This window comes from Pan troglodytes, chromosome 4 (genome assembly GCF_028858775.2).
Source record: "Pan troglodytes isolate AG18354 chromosome 4, NHGRI_mPanTro3-v2.0_pri, whole genome shotgun sequence".
NCBI classification, from domain to species: domain Eukaryota; kingdom Metazoa; phylum Chordata; class Mammalia; order Primates; family Hominidae; genus Pan; species Pan troglodytes.
The window spans coordinates 17,867,543-17,890,040 of record NC_072402.2 but is presented as its reverse complement, the minus strand read 5'-3'; the positions used below and the strand labels follow the sequence as shown (position 1 = coordinate 17,890,040).

The following is a 22,498-nucleotide window of genomic DNA, read 5'->3' as shown; positions in this document are numbered from 1 at the left end:
GTCCTCATGAAGGGAAAGATATGAAAATTTACTGAAGATAACCAAAGTTGAACAGAAAACAGGTGATTAATAACTGACACTCAAAAAGAACATTCCACACATTCTTTGAAAACGCATGGAGTCATATCGATATTTAAATACAGTTCACTATGAGTCATGTTTAAATAGTCATATAATTGATGCCATACATCAGATATTTATCAGAAAGCATGAACCATTCGTGGTGCTGGAAAAGAAGATGACAAACTAGGGAAGAGATGGCAGGAGATGAAGGGGAAAAGTAGGTCAGGTTCAGATTTGGAATGAATGCGGTGATGCCTCAGTACATTCAGATGAGACTATTTGGGGATCAGGCGAGCATTTTTATCCCAGCTTCCATGGTTTCCACAGAGCACTTGCATCAAATGCTAGACACACAATACTAAAGGTTTCTCCTCACTGTTCTGAAGCTTGACGTTAGTCTCCATTAACACTTAACTATAGGTTTCATCAAATAGACGTCAAATTATTTCCAAGATAAACATCAGTAGGTGTTAGTTGAAAGGGAGGGGAGGGAGACTCAGCTTCTTCTGTTTCTTTGAAGTTTTATTTTGGTTTCAATAAAAAAAAACTCAGCCAGCTACGTAGAATGAATTGACTGAACAGTGACCACTTTTCCTGCATAAGACAGCTGAGATGAGGAAGACAACCAAATGAATCTGGAAGATTTCAAAGAAAATGTCCAGTGCTGTACTGAAAAAAAGAGGGTGGTTTAAACAGAAAAAATATATTAATAGAAAGGCACCGAGACAAACAAGTCACAAACCAAATAAAGTGTCAATAGGAGTGCCAATCAAACTGTGTATATCCATCCAAAAGAGAGAAGGCCACTGAGAACAAGAATCCCCCAAATAAGCATTTATGTAATTAAACAGCCTCTTAACATACGTTGTGTTTCATACATGCTTGGCGAACACTGAGAACTACAGGTAATCTTACTTTAGAAAGCAATGTCAGGGGGCCGGACACAGTGGCTCATGCCTGTAATCCCAGCACTTTGGGAGGCCGAGGTGGGTGGATCACTTGAGGTGAGGAATTCAAGACAAGCCTGGCCAACATGGTGAAACACAGTCTCTACTAAAAATTCAAAAATTAGCCAGGCATGGTGGTGCATGCCTGTAGTCCCAGCTACTCGGGAGGCGGAGGCAGGAGATTCACTTGAACCCAAGAGGTGGAGGTTGCAGTGAGCCACTGCACTACAGCCTGAGTGGCAGAGCGAGACTCCATCACGGAAAAAAAAAAAAAAAAAAAAGCAATGTCAGGGGACACTCACCTAGCAAGAACCAGATTATAGAACCTGTTTAAGCATCTTATTTCCAGAGACCTGTAATGTGTGCAAGCTCAACTATAGATTTAGGCAATTTTCTTTCTTCAAAATGAGCCATACCAAAGTCACTAATGTTAAGAACAGGTTCTCAGTCTGCGCTTTAATCCAGAAAAGCATTCTGGGTGAGCTCAGTGAGAGTTCTTTGGGTCCTTCATTAGATAGCCTTATCACCTTTCTTTCTTTTTTTTGTTTTGTTTTGTTTTGAGACGGAGTCTCGCTCTGTCGCCCAGGCTGGAGTGCAGTGGCGCGATCTCGGCTCACTGCAAGCTCCGCCTCCCGGGTTCACGCCATTCTCCTGCCTCAGCCTCCCGAGTAGCTGGGACTACAGGCGCCCGCCACCACGCCCGGCTAATTTTTTGTATTTTTAGTAGAGACAGGTTTTCACGTGTTAGCCAGGATGGTCTGGATCTCCTAACCTCATGATCCGCCCACCTCGACCTCCCAAAGTGCTGCAATTACAGGCGTGAGCCACCATGCCCAGCCGCCTTATCACCTTTCTTTACAATACCTCCATCAAGAATTCTTGGTTGTATATACCCAGTAATGGGATGGCTGGGTCAAATGGTATTTCTAGTTCTAAATCCCTGAGGAATCGCCACACTGACTTCCACAATGGTTGAACTAGTTTACAGTCCCACCAACAGTGTAAGAGTGTTCCTATTTCTCCACATCCTCTCCAGCACCTGTTGTTTCCTGACTTTTTAATGATTGCCATTCTAACTGGTGTGAGATGATATCTCATAGTGGTTTTGATTTGCATTTCTCTGATGGCCAGTGATGATGAGCATTTTTTCATGTATTTTTTGGCTGCATAAATGTCTTCTTTTGAGAAGTGTCTGTTCATGTCCTTCAAGAAAATGTGGCACATATACACCATGGAATACTATGCAGCCATAAAAAATGATGAGTTCATGTCCTTTGTAGGGACATGGATGAAATTGGAAACCATCATTCTCAGTAAACTATCGCAAGAACAAAAAACCAAACACCGCATATTCTCACTCATAGGTGGGAATTGAACAATGAGATCACATGGACACAGGAAGGGGAATATCACACTCTGGGGACTGTGGTGGGGTGGGGGGAGGGGGGAGGGATAGCATTGGGAGATATACCTAATGCTAGATGACGAGTTAGTGGGTGCAGCGCACCAGCATGGCACATGTATACATATGTAACTAACCTGCACAATGTGCACATGTACCCTAAAACTTAAAGTATAAAAAAAAAAAAAAAAAAAAAAAATTCTTGGTTGTTTACTACCCGGTGGGCTGGTAGGTTTCATTAGCTTTCAAAGTATACAGAAAAACCTCAGCTTTTGAAAATTCCAGAGGAATGACACAGTAGCAGAAGCAGCTTTTTAAATATATAGAATTGTGATTTATTTACATCGACTGCCTAGTAAGAATTTTTTTCTGAAGATTAGAAGATACCAAGAAAACTACTAAAAACATTTTTTTCCCTTAAGATATGGGTCTAGTTAAGAGTGCATTGCTCATCATATTTGAACCACTCAGCTTTCAGATATCAGGGTCTTCATATCTTTAATTCCTATTATTAAAATATTTCTGGGTTTTTTTTTCCAACAATAACATGAAAAATAAACTCTTAGGACCTGCTCTCAGGATATATTCAGTAGCCATCTAACTACACAGGAGAGGATATCAACAGAGAGTGAACATTTTATCAATCAGGAAACTAGCTCTCGGCCGAGCGCAGTGGCTCACGGCTGTAATCCCAGCACTTTGGGAGGCAGAGGCAGGCGGATCACCTAAGGTCAGGAGTTTGAGACCAGCCTAACCAACAAGGCGAAACCCCGTCTCTACTAAAAATACAAAAAATTAGCCAGGCATGGTGGCAGGTGCCTGTAATTCCAGCTACTCCAGAGGCTGAGGCAGGAGAATTGCTTGAACCCGGGAGGCAGAGGTCTCAGTGAGCCGAGATCACGCCATTACACTCCAGCCTGGGCAACAAGAGCGAAACTCCATCCCAAAAAAAAGAAAAGAAAAGAAATTCGCTCTCTGGATAACCTGCCCAAGATCCCTACAAATGTAAACACTGGTTTAAATACATGTAATAAGAAATCATTTTTGCTTTTCTCCCCCAAGGTAGAATAGTCTTAAAGACTAAACGCAAGGGTGGGGGTGTCCAATCTTTTGGCTTCCCTGGGCCACACTGGAAGAAGAATTGTCTTGGGCCACACATAAAACACGCTAACAATAGCTAATGAGCTAAAAAAGAAAAAAAAAAGTCTCATGTTTTAAGAAAGTTTGCAAACTGGTGTTGGGCCACATTCAAAGCAGTCCTGGGCAGAGAACTGGACAAGCTTGGACTAAAGCAGTGATTCATAAAGAGCAATTACTCTGGGCCAAGTAGTGTCTGAAGGTCTAGGAAAACAAAAATCAGGCAGAGTTCCTACATCCAAGGAATCTCCCTGTGGGGTCATGGGAAACAATCATCAATTTCAGATGGTGGTTAGTATAAATCAAGCTGGAGGATGAAGGCTGGAGGAATGATAAAATACTAGTTACCAATCCTGCCTTTCATTTGTTGACAGATTTCATTTTAAAAAACATCATGGTCAAGAGTCCCAGCTACCTTGGTAAGCTATTTGCAACTCAGGAGTCAAGAGAAAGGAGCACTTTTGAGCTAAAGTAACGTCGACATCTGAATAGGGATGTAAGGAAATGTAATTCATATGAAAAAACATAAAGAGCAGGCCGGGCGCGGTGGCTCACGCCTGTAATCCCAGCACTTTGGGAGGCCGAGGTGGGCTGATCATGAGGTCATGAGATCGAGACCATCCTGGCTAACACGGTGAAACCCCGTCTCTACTAAAAATACAAAAAAAAATTAGCCCGGCCTGGTGGCGGGCGCCTGTAATCCCAGCTACTCGGGAGGCTGAGGCAGGAGAATGGCGTGAACCTGGGAGATGAAGCTTTCAGTGAGCCAAGATCGCACCGCTGCACTCCAGCCTGGGTGACAGAGTGAGACTCAGTCTCAAAAAAAAAAGAAAAAGAAAAACATAAATAGCAGACGGGAGCAACAGCAATTCTTCCTGTTTCTCAAGCTGAGTGGCCCATCTTAATGCAGTTAGCCTGTCAGGTGAGAGCCCCAGCAGAAGACACTTCCCCAAGGAGTCTGACAGTAACTACAAACACTGTGTTCAAGAGCTAAAGCATATTCTTACTGTGTTTTAAGAACCAGCTACTCTTGGAAATCTTTTCCTTCAGTTTCTAATCCCCAAATACCTGCTTTTTAATGGAAATTTAAGATGTGTAAATCTCTTTTCTATCTAGTGATTAAGACCTTTGAACTAAATGTAATCGATGCTGAATTCTTCCATATTCTCTACAGTGATATTCACATAAAACTCTTTAAATAATAGCCAATTGAACTGGAATATCTCACATGGCTTAGTCAGGCAAAAGAGGTGGATCTAGGGACAGATTGAAGAAAAAGAATATAATTGATCGGAGTAGTAAACTTAATGACTATCTGCTGTTTATATCTCTACCCCATGTATCTACGGACCAACATTTGCTTCGCTGTAATTACTGATTTCCTTGTTTGCCTTCACCCACTGTAAGCTACTTAAAGGAGATGCGTCTCCCAACTCCATCAATAAACAAACATCAATTCTGCAATATTTTAATGTGGTTTGTATGTTCCCACGTCACATTCACAAGGTAGAAAAACCTCATGTCAGTTGTTCATTTGTATACAAAAAAAACAAGTTTGCAACATATTCTTGGCATTTTGAAATCACTTGAACCACTTTTAGGAAGTTTTATCTGAGAACTACATGAACAAATGCCACTGATGTTTCATTTAAAGAACAAATTCATCACAAAAGCAATTATTTGTACCTTTTAACTATATAATTTTTTTTTTTTACTTACGGCTTCAAATGTGTAAGTGTATATCTTGCTCATCCAATCCAATAACATATTTATAGAGCAGGAATAGAATAATCTTCTTACAGTTGAAGTATGATGTGTGCCTACAATAGCAGAAGACTGAGACACACACAGACATTTCCTGAAGTTGAGAAATGGTAGACTCTAAACATCTACCAATCACTCCTTGGGCTTGTTTGTATTTTCCAGTATTGTTTTTTGTTTGTTTTGTTTGTTTGTTTGTTTGTTTTTGAGACTGAGTCTCACTCTGTCGTGCAGGCTGGAGTGCAGTGGCGCGATCCCAACTCACTACAACCTCCACCTCCTTAGTTGAAGCAATTCTCCTGCCTCAGCCTCCCCAGTAGCTGAGACAACAGGCGTGTGCCACCACGCCCAGCTAACTTTTTTGTATTTTTAGTAGAGACGGGGTTTCACCATGTTAGCCAGGCTGGTATAGAACTCCTGAACTCAGGCAATCTGTCCGCCTCGGGCTCCCAAAGTGCTGGCATTACAGGCGTGAGCCACTGCGCCCGGCCTGTATTTTCCAGTTTTGAAACCAAAATGACACCATCACCATCACTAGCAAATCATATCAGAATGTTGAAAAAAAAAAAAAACAAAGAAAAGAAAATATCATCTACTTGGAAACACACATCAAAAGGCGTATCAGTCACCTAGTTACTCATCTGTGTCATAAATTGCTGCTCAACCATCGATACCATGTCATTCCAGCTAAGTACACAACCCACAAGATGAGCCAAGGCTTCCAAACAAAACATACAGTAGGTCTGTGAGAAACCAGGAGGCAGTATGGTGCACTAGAGACTCGAAACATTAAGATAAAAAATTAATTGCAAACTGCCCTTCCCATTCTACTACCTGACTTAAATAACACTGACATGGCCTTCTGGACTAGATGACCCACAGCCAGCTCCTTCAGATCTTACCCAGGGAGTATCAGCTGTATGTTAGGGGAGGAACACGAAGAAGGGGAAGGAGATACAGGAGTTTCAGCTGAAGAGGATGCCACTGGCCAATTCCTGAGCTGAATTCATTTAAAATGAGACAATCTTCAGACCAAGTATTGATTTAATAAAGTGCCAAGTGTTTATGGCATAGATTATAGAGATGGTATGAGAATATCTTATATTTCAACCCAGCTCACAGGTATAGACAATAAAGACGCCTACCATCACCTCAACTACAACTATAGTTTTAATATTCAAACCAGAAGCCTATGAAAATAAAAATTTTGCAAATAAAGGATCAACATCCAGAAATGTTTTGGAATGAGTAAATCGTATTGCTAGAACTAGACATGCTTACTGGAATCTTGCATTATTATTTAACTACAGATTACTTTAGAAATCAATTTCATACCATTGTGAAAAGCTACAAACTTTTTTATTTAATAAGAATTCCATCAATAAGAATCAGCAAAAGAAAACTAGACATTGATCTGATGAGAGATCTCAAGATGGACACAGAAATATTTCTAATAATCCTAGTTAAAACTAAGGCCGATGGCTGTCTCGTGTCTCAGAAATGAGACAGCAGAAGGTGAATGTTGACCATCTAAGAGGTATGTGACATGGAAGAGGAGGGGGAGTAAATCACAAATGATGTCTTAGTTGTGCCCCACCTCCTCCTCCAAAAAAAAAGAAAAAGAAAAATCCACGGTGATATTTGCCAAAGGTTCATTACAAGCTGGTTCCTAGATGTGAAAGTAAAGAAAAGGACAGCATTCTGAAATGTGCCTTATTTGCACAGCATGATGTCACATGACCATGAAACATGCCCTTCCACGTATCCAGCCCTTTACTGGACCACAGGTTCGGTTAGGTGCTAGAAACTGACATCCAAAGATGAACAAAGCAAGGTCCTAACCTCGTAGAACTCACGATGCAGAGTAAGTAGTCACAGCACAGAATTAGAGCTAAATTCGTTTTTACTTCATTAGGTTTATAATTGACTAATGTGTAAAGATTTCAAGCCACCTGCTTTTCTAGGGGCCTGATGTTCGCAGCTTCACAAAGGCTGTTACTAAAATGCATTCAGTTAAGTTATTCAATAATGATTGATCCAAAGCAGACCAAAAGCATTCAATAACCTGGAAGGACAGGCGAGGAGTGTAACCACAATCATCCTCAGCTTTCACTCATCGTGTTGTGTTTCTGAAAGGTTCCCACAATGTAATACTATTTGTCTCCCTCAAATAATACACAGCTTCATTTTTCATTTCAGACTCTACCTTGGGAGGACGCTCAGATGCATGAGCCATCAGTACTCATTACTTGTAATGTCTCAGGGCTTTAGAACAATTACTGCTAAGGTTATTGCCTGGAAACAGAATAATTACTGTAATTGGAGTTCATCAGCTATTCATCTTCATAGTAAGCACAACTGATGAGGTGAAATTTTGGCCCATTTATGGAAGTCATCTCAGCTGCCAAAGGCGATGTTCAGAAGACACGTGCTCTCCATGAACATAATGTACTGTAGACAACCTTCAACACTGAACAGACATGGGGTGCTTGGTATGGATCAGAAATTGTTATAGGGCACTGTTATGGGTCCACAAAACAGACACATCCCTGCCTCCTGGATGTTTTAATCTAGAGGAGCAGAGACATTACATAATCTCATCAATTCTGGCAAATGCAGGGACAAAAATGCCCAGTGCCAGGAGGTGTGGGAACATCTTTGCAAGAGTGACATTTAAGCTGAGATCTGAACTAGGAGTAACTTCAACAGTGGGGAAAAGAATATTCCAGGCAGAAAAAGCAGTAGGCATGAGCTCGGAGCCCTGGGAGACCTGGGAGCCTGTTGGTATGGCTGAAGAGGGTGGGTGAGAGAGTGTGTAGGAACGGAGGTAAGAGACGAAAATAGAAGGTGAACATGCTGAGAGCTGGTGTTTTATTCCAGGTTTAATGGAGAGTTAGGTCTAAAATCTTAAGCAGAGGAATGTCATGCTTGGATTTAGGAGAGTATTAGGGCAGTGATCCAGGAGAGGATAGAAGCTTCCACTAGATTAATGGCTTCAAGTAGAGGGAAATGGACATATGTGAGTTTCACTACCCAGGAAGGAGGCCATATGGGGAATTCCAGGAGACAAGCCTAGTTTTCTGGCATGATTGGAAGAAGGTGCTATCTACCAGGAAAGTGAGTGCTAAAGGTCCTCACTGACATTGCGTTGAAAATAGACACTGCATAAATTTTAAAAGTTAAAAATTTTAAATTCTACAATAACTTACATCCTATGTTTTATGTAGAAAACAATTCAGTGAAAGTTGTTATAAAAGACATTAAACAGCATCGTTTCAATTATTTTTAAGACCAGTGGTTTGTTTATCTAGTGTAGTAAAATTAAATTGTTATTCTCAATTTCACTGGGGATTCATGAGGCAATATTTGTATTGCCAGAGTTAACGTAATGTGACCTTAAATTTGAGCCAGGAAAGCAATAACTGAATTACTTGACAGGGTACGCCTAAAAGTCGTAAACTGTTTTAAAAAGACCCTCTTGGGCTGGGCACAGTGGCCTGTAATCCCAGCACTTTGGGAGGCCAAGGCGGGTGGATCATTTGAGGTCAGGAGTTGGAGACCAGCCTGGCCAACATGACAAAACCCCATCTCCCCTAAAACAAAAGACAAAAATTAGCCAGGCATGGTGGCACACACCTGTAATGCCAGCTACTTGGGAGGCTGAGGCAGGAGAATCACTTGAACTCAGGAGGCGGAGGTTGCAGTGAGCTGAGATCACACCACTGCAGCCTGCATCACAGAGTGAGCCCCTGTCTCAAAAAATAAAATAAAATAATAATAAAAAGGACCCTCTCAAAAGGGTTAAGTGTAGACTTACCCACATCCACACTTGTTGAGAATGCCCCTCAAAAGAATCCCTGTAAGTATCACTACTTGTTTTACTGCTTGGAAAGTCCCCAAAATTCATTAGCCTTGGTTTCTATAGTCATGGAGGATTTCCATGATTCCCGACACACACTTCCCTTTCCTCGGTGTCCCACTGATTCATAAACTTTCTGTCAAAACCCCCACCACTCTTCCTGCACTTGCTTCTATTCAAGCCCTTGCCTTCTGTCTTCAACCCCAAGTCTCTATCCAGTAAAATCTGTTCCACCGTTAAGAGTCTGTCTAATGAGTCCCTAAAAGAAAGCACAGATGCTAGAATACGATTTTAAAGTGGCCTAGGCATCTGGTCAACTCTTCTGTCCAGAACAAGAAGGGCTCTCTACCATTGCCACTCTGGGTAGGAGATTTTAAAATGAGCTTCCCCAGGATCATTCCACTAATTTAGAAAACTCAAGTCTGGGCCAGGTGCGGTGGCTCACGCCTGTAATCCCAGCACTTTGGAGTTCAAGACCAGCCTGGCCAAGATGGTGAAACCCTATCTCTACTAAAAATACAAAAAAAATAGCTGGGCGTGGTGACACATGCCTATAATCCCAGCTACTTGGGAGGCTGAGGCAGAGAACTGCTTGAACCCGGGAGGCAGAGGTTGCAGTGAGCCAAGATAGTGCCACTGCACTCCAGCCTGGGTGACAGAGCAAGACTCCATCAAAAAAAAAAAAAAAAAAAAAACCCAATCCTACCAACATGTTGATCTTGGACTTTCAGCCTGCAGAACTATGAAAAAATATATTTTCGTTAAGTTATCCCATCTGTTATTTTGTTATGGCAGCCTGAGTAGACACAGGAGGAGAGCATTGGTGCCTCCCCAATTTGTGTTAATGCGGGTGCATCTTCCCAGCCTCTCCCAGACTTCCCTTCCCCTTCTGCTCTGTGCTTTCGTCCCCTGAACACAAAGTGAGGAGGGAACAGAGGGGCTCAGAAACAAGAGGTCATTGACTGCTGACCTAGAACAATGCAGTTTTGCTTCCTGTATTGTACTTACCAAAAATTCTGCCCACATAAGGGGAATTTGAACACTTCTTGGAGCAGAAACGAAGGGCTTTCTTTCCCCTCCCCTCAGCCAGGAGCAAGGCTGCACAATTACTATGCTCAAACGTCCCCAAGTACAGCCATTTCTTCCTTTTCGGAAGGGTTTTCAAACCTTATTTAACAAGACATGCCACTGCTCACAGGTGCCTTTTCCTCTCTCAAGCCTGGAACTGTGTAATTAGCTAGGGAAGTAGTTAAATGTGTTATCAGAATCAGATTTAAGTGGAAATGTGTCCCCAGCCAATTAAACCTCACACTAACCACAGTGCATGTTAGTGTCCTCAAACATTTGGTTCTGATCGAGACCATCCTGGCTAACACGGTGAAACCCCGTCTCTACTAAAAATACAAAAAATTAGCCGGGCGTGGTGGCGGGCGCCTGTAGTCCCAGCTACTCGGGAGGCTGAGGCAGGAGAATGGCGTGAACCCGGGAGGCGGAGCTTGCAGTGAGCCGAGATCACGCCACTGCACTCCAGCCTGGGCGACAGAGCGAGACTCCGTCTCAAAAAAAAAAAAAAAAAAAAAACATTTGGTTCTATCTGTGGATGCTTTCTCTACCTGGTAAACTATGCAAACAACTGCTAACAGGTCAGGGCTTGCTGGTTTGCCACGCTGTGTGATATCCTAAGAGTTTTGTTTTTTTTAAATAGGTATACATCTCTGAATTCTCACCCCCTTCCAACAGGAAGCACACTCAACTCAAAACTGGCTTGGGTTTCTTCCACTCCCCTTAGAAACAGCAGTAACATTTTTTGCAGCATTACATCATTCTGGACTTCTTTGCCCTTTTTCTGAGATTCCTGGCTAGCTCACTGAGGAAAAGACAAAGAATCCCGCTTTAGTCGTGTGCTTAGCCAATGCGGATCAATACAGAAATGAGACTCACAGGTAGGAACTACAGGTCTAAAGAAAGCAAGTTAAAGGAATAGTGTTTGTACGTGTGTCCCAATCTGCCAACTGGTCCCTCTATCCATCACTTCCTCCTCCCCTTAACGTGGCAGTATTTGTTGCTGGAAACAAGGATATGGTCAAAGAATACATTGCTAGTCACAGCATTAAATTTCAACAAGGCGATTTGATTTAAGCAAGAAGGGCTAATTAACACGGGTTTGGGGTGAGGTGGAGAGATATGAAGCTTGTTGGCTTTTAAATTCACTTCTTTGTTAAATTCACTTTTTAGTTAAATTCCCTGCATTTAAGAGTTAGTTAAGTTAAACATAACAACTTAGAAATATTCATAGGACTCCTTTCCCATTAAGAATTCATTTCATTTAACACTACAGTTCTTACCGTAGTGGAACCATGTTACCAATCCATTGGATAGTTACCTCTCTCTGCATTGTGGTCAGTTGAGTTCTCTTACGATGACCCCCTGTACCTGTCCACCCAGAAAACTTTGGTACGCATGAAATCAAAGCCCAGGCTCTCTGTCTGGATGGCAGAAATAAATCCAGTTACAATAGAAAAGTAGAGGTGAATGGAATAAGCCACTTCTGTCCTGTTTTTGTCTCTTCTACCAATGAAAGGATAACCAAACCTTCAATGAGACTTTCCATCAGTCAATCATTGGGTCAGATGAGGAAAACTAGTAACATGCAGCTGTGAGTCAGAAAAAGAACACATACCTGGGAAGCATTATCAATCTTGTCTTAACAACCTTCTGGAGAACATTGGTACAAACACTTGTTACTATTTGCCTGAAAACCAAACATTTGAAAATTCTGGAACCAGGTTTCTAAAGTCCAGTTGGGTGAGCCTTGGGAAATATGAGCTTGGGTTCTCAACAACAGATCACCAGGGCTACTGAGCAAAACCCAGTGCCACAATAAACCTCCTGTCAATAGGGTGGCATTCACCCTGTTTACCTGAGGTTGGGTGATTATGAGAAGCCTTGGGAGGCACTGTCATCACCAATTGTTAATCGAGATTCTTTCTTCCTTAGAAAAATGAGTTATTGGCCGGGCATGGTGGCTCACACCTGTAATCCCAGCACTTTGGGAGGCCAAGGAGAGCAGATCACTTGAGGTTAGGAGTTTGTGACCAGCCTGGCCAATATAGTGAAACCCCGTCTCTACTAAATAATACAAAAAAATTAGCCGGGCATAGTGGCGGCACCTGTAGGCCCAGCTACTTTGGAGGCTGGGGCAAAAGAATTGCTTGAACCTAGGAGGCGGAGGTTGCAGTGAGCCGAGATCGTGCCACTGCACTCCAGCCTGGGCGACACGGCGAGACTCTGTCAAAAAAAAATATTATATATATATATATATAAATTAGCCAAGCTTGGTGGCGTACACCTGTAGTCCCAGCTACTAGGGAAGCTGAGGCACGAGAATTGCTTGAACCCAGAAGGCAGAGGTTGTGGTGAGCAGAAATTGTGCCACTGCACTCCAGCCTGGGTGACAGAGTGAGACTGTCTAAAAAGAAAAAAGGACGGGTGCGGTGGCTCACACCTGTAATCCTAGCACTTTGGGAGGCCAAGGCAGGTGGATCACGAAGTCAGGAGTTCAAGACCAGCCTGACCAACATGGTGAAACCTCGTCTCTACTAAAAATACGAAAAAATTAGCTGAGCATGGTGGCGGGTGCCAGTAATCCCAGCTACTCGGGAGGCTGAGGCAGGAGAATCGCTTGAACCCAGGAGGCTGAGGTTGCAGTGAGCTGAGATTGCGCCACTGCACTCCAGCCTGGGCGACAGAGCGAAACGAAAAAAGAAAAAAAAAAGTAAAATGAGTTATTCAGAGAAGATTCCAGGACACTTTATCTAATCACAGTAATAATGGCTATAGTAAATACCCAGGTGATCACCTAACCTCACCCTGCCTTCTGGGTGCATTGCAGAATTAAGGAGTGGGAAGTCACTCCAGAACTCTCTGCCTGTCCATCTAAAGTCAATCTGATTTCTCTACATTTTCCTTTTCTCCAATCATCTTACACCTAAGGCAAATACAGACACTGTGATCCTCTAATGAAATAGCTGAGAACATTAGTAAGGGTTAAAGACAGCAAATATTCCTACAGCCTCTACAGTTTCCAAGGCAAGCTCAGAGAAGGATAGGAGAGCATCCTATGAAGACCCAACAACTCCGAGGAAACCTTTCTTCTCTGTCTCTTTAAGAAACAGCTAGTTCTCTCTGTCAGTGGATACTGTTTTCCCCCTTTTGATACACTATTTCCCCCATTAGATCTTGTTACTATTTACCTTGGTTATTGTATTAGTCTACGTGGCAATGGTGTTTTGAATAGACTGTCAAAGGAAAAATGAAGTGGGTCTTTTCAAAGTCACTTTGCCAAGCAATTCAGGAAATTTGTAATTTAGAAAGCTCAACCAGGAAAAGTTTTTATCTAACATCTATTTCTTCATAAACTTAAAAAAGAAGTATTTTTCTCTAATAGAACCACAGCTTTTCTTTAAAAAGACAAAGAAGTTTTAATTTTGGTTTATTTTAGGAATATATCCATTTCTGAATCTACGTAAGTGTAATAATTAAAAGCATTATGAAAATAAAAGTTACCTATTAATTGTGGGTTTCTCTGGAAAATGTAAATTCAAAGCTGTTCTTATTGACCTCAATATGTTATTTTAAATGTGAAATTAAAATTGTGTCTCATCAAAAACTAAACTTATCACAGATTATCCAAACACAAATGCACACAGTTTACATTTACTAACATCAGTTTCAAACATCCCAATAGTATGCTTTAGAAAGTGTTTTAGCATCTTAAGCACTTATGTTCCATATTTTAAGGACTACTTCAGAATCTAACAGATTTTTTAAGTCCTCTAAATCACCCCAAATACTATAAATGGTAATTTTAAATAAAAAAGATTAAACATCCCGTTGTATGCAGCTCTCAAACCAATAAGCCAGATAACGCTAGAAATCGGCATAAAAGCTCCCCATCCACCACCTGCCACGACAACGTGCACACTGGATCTGCCAAGAGGGCCCCGAGCATTTCAGGGGTGGGTGGGATGCCTGACTGCTCCGCTTGCTCTATAGCCCCCAAATAAGTCTAAAGCCAGCTGGCGTTCTTTTCAAACACATACCCACCATCGCCAGCTCCCCAGCCCCCAACCACTGTGCATTTTGGGAGAAAAACAAGGATTTAACTTAAATTTTAGAAAAACTAAAGTTTAGTTTTATGAAGAAAGTTATTTTAGTGCATGCCATATACTTTTTGGCATATAAAGGAAACCACGTGCACATAATGTAAGAAGCAGAGAAGGGTAAGTTGAGGGGAAGATGGCCTGTGGATTAAGTGGCAGCAGGTAGTGACTGCACCGTCCCCCTGGGGCATGTGTGGTGCATTAAAAGGCTGAAGAGGTCTCCTCTGGGGGAGATCATGAGACGGATATAGGATCCAGACTGGTTTTTTTTTTTTAATGGTTCTAGGGTACAAAAAAAAAATGGTAGAAAAAAAATTTTTACGTTGCAGACAGTGAGTAAGAGTGACTCAATCAGACATTCTCTGCTTCTCTCTCAGAAGAGAGGGGCAGCAGGAGTGAGGCTTTATGGGGAAATAACCTGGGTTTCCACGCAGCCCATAAGCAGCTCGTGGGACTCTGAGCAACCCACTAACTTCTCTAAGATTCTTTTGAGTTCCAAAATGAGTGTTTAGTCATGAGCTTTTAAACCTTCTGCTCCAAGGAAAGTACTTACAAAGGACTGAGGTTTCGATAGTGGTTAAAAGCAGCCACTGGCTTTCTGTAAATGGATCCTGCGTGGACGCGGAACAAAACAGATTGACAAATTTAGGCAGGACTTGGTTTATTTCTAATCAGGCAACACTAACTACACAGTGGCAGAGGGTCTACTAGAACCTGGTCCATATCTCAGAGCAAAATTGCAGATAAGTAAGACATTTGGGGTTATGACTTCCATCTGCAATGTCCAAGGAGAAACGTGAAGGTATCAACCAAATCTACATTTATAGTCCTTAGTAAGAGCAACCACAATCATCATACTAGAAAGGAATGACTTAAGGTATTAGCCTCCGTTCACTATGACAAGAAGCACCTCTAATCTACAAGCAATTTAACATAATACTGATGAAATATTAGAAGTATACACTGGATCTCTTCCATAAGTAATTTTTCATTGAGGAAGTTAGTATCGCTCTCTCTAAATTAACACTGAAGATGTCAATATGTGAAAAGGTTACCCATTTTATTCAAGAGCCCCCCTTCCCCTTTTTTCCCCCCCCCTGAAGAGTCCATATTACCTAAGATAAAATGGCCAAGGCTTAGGAGAAGTACCGTGTAGCTCCATCTACATGGATTGAAATCCTAGGAAACTTTTTAAAAGACATAACCACTATATCTAAAATCGCCTTCCTTACAGTGAACACCTGACAGAGTAAAATATATGACTTCCCTCCAGAATCCGTAAGATACAAAAACCTATTTAAGGAAGCTGTTAAACAACAATTTACCCAAAATGAGAGTGAATTCACCTTTGCTCAACAACAAAGTGTCCAGAAGGACAAAAGCAAATCCTTGGGCATATCCCTGAAGTAAATGTCTGAAATGTTAAGACCAGTTCCAGAATTGATCCACCCCAAATATCTGAAATTCCAAAGACTTTTTTGTTTTGTTGTTCAGAGTTCCTGATTTCTAAGGTCCCCACGGGGATAATTCCTTCCAAAGATTTGTCAATAGATCACAACATCTTTACATTCCTACATAATACAACTTTCAGTTTTACTCCAGGTATGGAGGCGGTGGGCATGTGATGCCTGTTTGGCAGGGGCGGGGTGGAGGTAGTGGGAATAATATGGAATGTAAAATACCTAAGTTGGCTTATCAACCTTAGTACTAATGACTTAGACTGCTTTCAAATGCTAATGATACATCTGATTCAAGACACAACAAAGCTAAGGATTTTCAGGAATCTGAATGAGTTACATCTATACCCAAGGTCATACAGCTAATCAGGGTGAGTCCAGGTCTCAACATATCAAAGCAGTAATCCTGTCTCTGAAGTTCCAAGGACTTTCATTTTTTTCCTTCAATTAAAAAAAGTACAAATTCAGTATGGAGGCTGGGTTGTATTAACCTACACACTTTTGAAACTTAGTCCACATGAACTACTGACGTATTTAGGGTATTCTTAACCACACCTGGAGGACTTTTCTAAACCACAGACTTCTATATTCTACCTACTGAGCAAGGCACCACCATTAGCCTGTCTTGCAATAATGGTCTCTTTGAAACAAACATATGAATAGCTATAGATGAAGGATGCAGTAAAGAAAACTGATATTCATACTCCTTTAAAAAGATGCACTGAATATAAGGAGGCATTGTCCTAAGTGCATGACAATTTTGTTTAATACTTACAGTAACCGTGTATCACAATTCCCATTTTCTAAATAAAATTGAGGCACAGAGAAGGTAAGCAATTTACCAAAGATCATACAACCAGTAAATGGCTGAGAGAAGATTCGAACCCGGTGCTGTGGCTCCAAAGTCCATCCCCACCATGCCTAACCCTCCAAATCATGCTTTCTAAATATTATACTCCCTACAGAACGTACAAATTGCTCAAATATCTACTTCAAACAGAAGTTCAAAACACAAACCAATGAAGTCCAGTCCTGCCTCCTTCAAAACGAACCAAAAAAAAAAGAGTTTATAAAATGCTTAAGTGATAAGGGGAAAATATTGTGTAAATGCTTTGCTTTCTCCACTGCACACCATTTTCCTATATTATCCTGAAGTGTTTCCTTATGCCCTGGGCCCCTGTGGTGCTTGCAGATGGTTTCTATATCTAAATCTCTAAAGCTTTCAGGAATGTATTCCTAGACTTCCAAGCCTGCTCAATCACCACCTCTCAGCACTGACGGCCTTGTTGAGTCAAAAAATCTCAGCTTTCCCTGTTTTTGTTCAAAAATGTACTGAGTATGGAAAGTCTGTAAAACATTAAGAAATAATTTTTTATGTTATTTAAATCCTTAGGGTGCAGAAGAAAAACACACTATTTCATTCTCTCTGCCTCCCATTTCATCCCATTTCTGACTTCTAGAGGGAAAAGGAGAATGCTGTTTTAATCACACTGCTTCCTTCTTAGGCTTGTGGCTCCTCAAAATTACAATTGAACTATATTCTGGTGAGAAATGGACTCTGTATGGTTGATTTTTACTCTTGAGAGCATTTACCAGACATCTGTTCTCATGTGACACTTACCTAGACGTCTGCCTCAAAGGCTGTGGCTGGAAAGGCGTTTCACAAAAGCCTTCCTTTGGCAGGCTGGGCACTGCTGTGGTTTCAAGACTACCCTTGTATTTTCTCAAGAGAACTTAAATGCCACTTCTTAAGTTACATAAGTATAAGTATAAGCAGACCTGGGGAATTCAAGGAAGGTGGCCATCTTGATATCATGAAATCCACTTTCAGTCTAATTCTCATATAATACAGAATTTCAAATATCTACAAACACAAGGACAGAAAATAGGAACCATGATATTTGGTCCCCTTTAGGATTGAGACATCCTACTTCTAACTTAATACTCCTGGGGTCCCCCGGGCTTCATTAATCAAGCTGGAACAAAAATACAGCTGAATATACTGAAATTAGTGATGTCAATTACACTGAAAGTGTTGATTGACACTTTCAGTTGTTGAAAACACTTTCAGTGTAATTGATATCACTAATTGAGACTGAGAGGTTGAGGAGCCCTTCAGAGCCAGCCATTCCACACTTAGTCATTTTTAGATATCATATGTAGTTCTTATTACAACTCCAAAATAGGAATTATTAGAGTCTTCAAATCCAGTGTCTTTACACGATTTCCTGAGAAACCACTCCAAAAACATTACCCCAAAACACATAAAGAGTACTTTATCTTTCAAAATATTCCATTTGCAACCTCACAGTTCCTTCCTAATAGTTGTCCACTATAATTAAGCCAAAGAAAAAAGCTCATGTTCACTGGCTTATCTAATGTCTTAAGAGATACAATAAATTTAAAGGATTAGACATAATTAGAGAAAATTTGATATAACAATAAAGATTCCATGCCCATTTTCAGAGAATATTCAAGTTGTCTATATATCTACTCAGTGTTTTTCCCCAACAGTTACCTGGTTTCCAGGGTACCAGCTAAGACCATCATTAAGAAGAGAAAGAAGATGTGAAATAAGTAGGTACAAACTACATTAAGATGAAGGTCTGGACAAATCAAAGCATTTCTTTCAACAGAATCAGATACCAAGGGCAATTGCTTCTGACAAATAATAGTTCACAGGTCTTCTTTGGATATTTAAAAAAAAAAAAAAAAAAAAAAAACATTTACAAGAGATCACAAAAATAAGACAGAACAATTTTATAAATCTTTTATTTAGTAGGCATTGTTTATTCCAGCTTGTAAAGTTCAGTAGTGCTTGATGTAAGTTTTTAAGCCTGTGGATGAACGTCTTAGCTTAATGCTCCAGGTACACTGGGATAAATGGGAAGTGAGCTTATTAACAGACTTGCTAGGCTTTCCCTTTCAAACACATATTTAGAAAGACGGAAATTGATTATGTTCCAAAGACCAGTATCAAAGCACTATAAAATAATATTCTATACCAACCAGTTTGATTTCAAGTTATTCATAAGATTTTAGAGTGTGTATAAACAAGTATGTGTATGTGTGCATGTGTATATACATGACACCTTGTTTTTAAAAATGGATGTGGATTTTGCAATTTTTACAAAACTACCGTAAATAACACAGACATCCATTTTAGAGTGATCAAATCTCCCCCAAATGAAAGTTTCTCTCTGATGTCATACTCCGCTTGACCATGAAATGAAAATGGCTTCAAATTGCTCTTAATTGTGAAATTAAAAAACAGAACGCATCACCTCTTGCACCATAAGATCCAGGAGGATTATGGATCCTAGTAAATCCAGGATTATGAAGAGGCCTCCAAGGATAGACAGCCTAAATGTTTAGGGCTCTCCCATTGGACCTTTAAACTAGGGTGATGTGGGGAGATAAGGTTCTCTTCTACACGTCACAATGGCAGACTGAGTACCAGTTAAAGAACAGAAATGCCACTGTCATTGTTGGTGCTTTTTATCAAAAGGCTCAATTTCTCTACCTGCTAAAGCTTGGCAAAAAAGCTAGCTGGCTAAAAGAATAAGCGAACTGATAGAAATTTTTTAATTCTGTAATAATTTTTAAAAATCGATTTAAATATTATCTCACTCAAAAACCTAAGATTTACTGAATTGGGGACATGCTGGTATATATTTGCTATTGAATTTGTTCTATATTCCAACATACCCCTCGCCAAAAACACAACCTAAAGGAAAAGAAAAAAGAAAAAACGTAGCTCTCTAAATCATAATAACCTACTCAATACTAAGGAGTACAGAGGGTACAATCCATGCCACCTAGAAGACAGCTAGACAGCCACCGTAGCCAGTAGATGGGCCCTGATATATTAAACGTAGTCAATATCAAGTTCTCATCAAAAAGGACAAAAGAGATGATTTCCATTGCTGCCACGCGTTATTCCACCAGGATGTACTGACAGTACTTAAGCATAAAACCCTATTAAACATAACCTACCACTGCAAAAAATATCATATTTGGCTCCTATTTGATATACACAATAAGTCCCTTTTTGTGTGGTAAAAACAAACTACCTGAAAATAAATCTAAATGGCCATAACCTGGAAAATAGATCATCTGAAAGAAAATCAGCCATCAAAGGTATATCATGGCTTCTGTTAGGTAATGGGGAAAAAGGAATCATTGCGAACCTAATCGACCAGCTTCACCCCAACGACTGCCTTCTTTCTCCCCCCATCAGTAGATTTCCATCTGGACGCCGTTCGCCTTTTGGAATCCTTAATGAAACAATGAGTTCGGAGTCCAGAGAAAACAGAAAGGGTTAGGATCCCGACAAGGTAATCATTTTCTTCTCTCCGGTTTTTGTAGGCCATCTTGTTCGAATAAACGCCAAGATGTCTTAATTTTCCCCAGGTGGTGTCACTGGAGGCAACGCCCACTGACAGTTTTGAGGCCACCTTCCCTTAATCAAATGACCAAAAAAGATCTGTCAAACGGTTAATTGATGCAAATTAAGAAAGCCACCCTCACTGCAGTAAGATATGTTACAGGAAAAAGAACAATGAACAGAACTAGAAAGGAAAATAACAGTGTGCGGGTACAAAATATTTAATCCACAATTTGCCTTCATCCTCATCAAGGCAAATCTTAATTTTGGTCAACTGAAATCAGCAAGAAAGCAAAAGATGAGAGACAGCCTGGAAAAGAAGAAACACACACACAGGCGGGAAAAACTGTCACTGGTGTCCAAGGGTTTCCCGCAACATTTAGGGCAAACGCCTTTGTTCCTCGGCTCGGGAGGGGAGTGGGTGGCTGGATGATGGAGATGGGATGGGGCTGCCGGGCCCTCCACACCCTGCTCTCCGGCGCATGCGCGAGGCCAAGACAAAGGAATAGGTAATTACAGTCCCGATTCATTCATTTTGCCTGCAGTATACTGGGGGTCTGTTGGCCCGGGCTGTAATCCCGGGAGGTGGGGGTGGGGGGTCGGTCCACAACCCTATAGCAGAAGGCCATTTCGATGCTAGTGTTGGGTTTTAGCCCGCCCCACAGTGCGAGTGGCCGCGGGGGAGACAGAGGTGTTGTCAACCCTGTACAAGGTACTAAAAAATGCACCCATGTGCGCTGTGCTAATTTCAGCAGAGTGAGAATTACATGGGCAAGGGCTGTCCACCGAGTTCGTTTCAAGGCGGAAATGTCTCTGGGGACGCAGATAAGGAGCCTGGCCAAGCGTTCGATGAATATTCATGAAAAGAATGCGGTTTGCAGCCGCGCATTGTGCGTGCGATCGGATCCAGGATTCCGCAATTTTTATTTTTCTGGAAATGGAGGGGAGACGGGGGCGGCGGGAGCAGGAACCGGGCGCCGGGTTTCAGCTTTAGCGCTTTGGGCAAAAGCTGCTCAACCCCAACCCTACGCACCCAGCGGGGCTGAGCCCAGTTAGGGCCGCGCGCTGTCAGGTTCAAGCCCACACCCCCCGGGCCCGGGCCGGGGCCGGGACCCAGGGCGGAGGCGCCTGGCGCATTCTTGGAACCAAAGGCTCGAAAAAACAAACTGCTCCGAGGCAGCCCACGGGTTCGTGGGAAGGCAATTCCGCCACGGACGAGGCTGGGGCTCCGATCTGCTCGGGAGGTGCTTCTGAGTGCACGTCGCCGTGTGAACCTCGTATTCCTTGGCCCCAGAACCAAGATCCAGGAGTCCCATGGGTCGAGAAAACCCGTTTGCCAAAGCAAAAAGCCACCCACTTCCTTCTGATCGGGCCAGATTCCCCATCTTCTTTCTCCCCGGACTCCCGCCCCACCCCACCCCCACCCTCCATCTTTGGCTGCTGCGCCCCTCGCCCCGAGCGCTTTCTCCCAGGCTGGTAAGGGCTCCAATGACGGAAGCGCTCCCTTCAGCCCACAGAACCGTCTCCCCGGGACTCAACGCACTGAGGGGGTTTCGCATTCGGCAATTCCTCCCGTCACCCGCAGCTCCTCTCCCCGACAGCCCCCTCCCCCCAGCTCCGTTTACCAACCTCGCCGCCCCCCTCACCCCTCCACCATGCGAGCGGCTGAAGCCTCCCACTTCTGGGCCCCCCATCACCCGGGATCCCCGAAGTGCGACGGAGCCCTCACAGAGGGACCCCAGGCCCTTGCCGTCCAATCCGGGCCCACATCCCCGCTGCCCGCTGCACGAAGGGAGAGCCTGGGGGCTGCGGGGCGGGGCGCGGCGCGGTGGGGGACGGAGGCCCCCGGGTCCGCGGCGGCGCGGGGCCACCGGGCGCGCCTCCTTACCGGCTCTGGGTGCCTGTGCAGCCCCTGGGTTAGCGCGGTGCCGCCAAGAGGCCGGGGTCGCTGGCGTCGTCTGGCTGGTGCCTGGCCGCTGGCGGAGGCTCTCTCCCGGCTCGACGGCGGAGCCCGGAGCGAGGAGCCAGTTGGAGCGCTGCCGCCGCCGTCGTCGCCGCTGCCGCTACTGCCGCCGCCGCCGCCGCTGCAGCCTCTGCATTTCTCGCGCTCGCTCCCCCTCCCCTTCCTGCCCAGTGCCCTCCCCCCGCGCGTCCGCCCGCCCAGCCTCCCTCCTCCCGCGCTCCCCGCCCGCCTCTCTCCCCTCCCTCCAGCCCGGCGCCCCGCCCGTCTCCTCTCCACCCCCTCCAGCTCCGTGCTCCCCACCCCCTGCACTCCCTCTGCTCCCCTCCCCTCCCTCCGGCGCAGACCCTCCCCTCTCCCCTC

The 22,498-nt window shown here is 43.0% G+C and overlaps 1 protein-coding gene across 1 annotated transcript in view; it reads right to left on the bottom strand.

The window, feature by feature from the left end:
* Window positions 1-22,288, bottom strand: part of BASP1 (brain abundant membrane attached signal protein 1) — a 60,191-nt gene extending 37,903 nt beyond the window's left edge. The window contains exon 1 of the mRNA XM_016952979.4: window positions 22,064-22,288. The gene's annotated coding sequence lies outside the window, so the exon portion shown is untranslated. The remainder of the gene's footprint in view (window positions 1-22,063) is intronic.
* Between the last annotated feature and the right edge of the window lie 210 nt (window positions 22,289-22,498).